Below are 1,359 nucleotides of genomic sequence, written 5' to 3'. Positions count from 1 at the left end.
AGGAAGTTTCAAGCTACTGCATAACATGGATGAACCTTGAGGACATTATGCTGAGTGAAATTAGTCAGTCACAAAAGGAGAAATACTGCATAAGACCACTACTATAAAAGACTAAGAAAAAGAACCCATACTCAACCCGTGTGTGTGTGGGGGATTCTTTGCTTGTTACCAGGATGTGAGGGATGAGGGGTAAGGGGAGGGAGAGGAAGGTGGAGCACAGAGTAGGGAATAGACATAGGATAGTTTGGGTGCTAGGGAGGGGGGCAATATACAAGAAGGGGAAGGAGAATGGAAGAGCAAAGTGGATGGGAGAACAATTAGGCAGGTTTGCATGGGTTAAGTGGGACAGAGGTAAATAATGATGTATGCACAACTTTATAACAACAGGGCTCTGGGATACAGGGATTGAGACATGGTTGGAATGGGCAAAAGGGAGGAAATAATGTTAAGATGCTTGGCTGTCTTTTGAATCTTGGTTTCCCTGGCATACCATTATAAAATAGATACTTGAGAGGGAGAGAAAGGAATAGCCAGAAATATCATCATAGAAAGCTTGTAAGTCTGTCTTCTGCCTATAACTGATTGGAATAACCTAAAATGGGGCTTAGACCATAGGTGGAATCCTGAACCCCATCCAGAATCTTCTGAGGTGGGAAATTTTCACTTGAAAGGACAAGCAGACCAGCCTGGAGTGGCTAGAAGAACAGAAGACACTTCTTGAAAGAAAGACCGGCAGGAAAAATACAAAACAATAATGGCAGTCTGACTGATTACTACAAGAACAAGCAAGTTACTAGCCCACGAAACATCAAGGCAAGTGATCGGGTCCCCTCAGGGCAAACTCCCTTCCAAGACTAAAACTCAATGGGAATACATGAACAGACATGTGCTCTGATTGGTGACCACATTTGTCACCGGTAAAGGGAAGTGAGGGAAAAACAGCAATGAAGCTGCAAGCTAAGCCCTGCAACGTTCAATAGACTTCTGTGAAACCGGGTGGAGGCCAGGTTGGCCAGCTGTGTGGCAAGACCTGGGGACTCTTGGGCCCAGAGTCAGTAACATAGCCACAGAGGACTAGAGTGGAGAGTGAAGTGTCCAGCTGATAAGAAGAGAGGGTATATGCAGATAATACCCACTTGACCTGGCTTCAATGACTGGATGATCAGAGCTCAACTAGAAAAAGAAGAGGAACAAAGAGTAAGTAATCTGATACAATTTGATGAACTTGACCTACACCTATGGATGCAGTAGCTCAAAAAAGGGAACCAATCTTTACAGCGAGGGTCATTCCCACCCCCTCCATACACAGAAGTAGACAGGGATGGACAACTTGGACATTGGCTACTCAAAATGGGGAGT

The sequence above is a fragment of the Chrysochloris asiatica genome, unplaced genomic scaffold, assembly GCF_000296735.1.
Source record: "Chrysochloris asiatica unplaced genomic scaffold, ChrAsi1.0 scaffold00221, whole genome shotgun sequence".
Lineage (NCBI taxonomy): Eukaryota > Metazoa > Chordata > Mammalia > Afrosoricida > Chrysochloridae > Chrysochloris > Chrysochloris asiatica.
Note: the sequence above shows the minus strand (reverse complement) of the source record.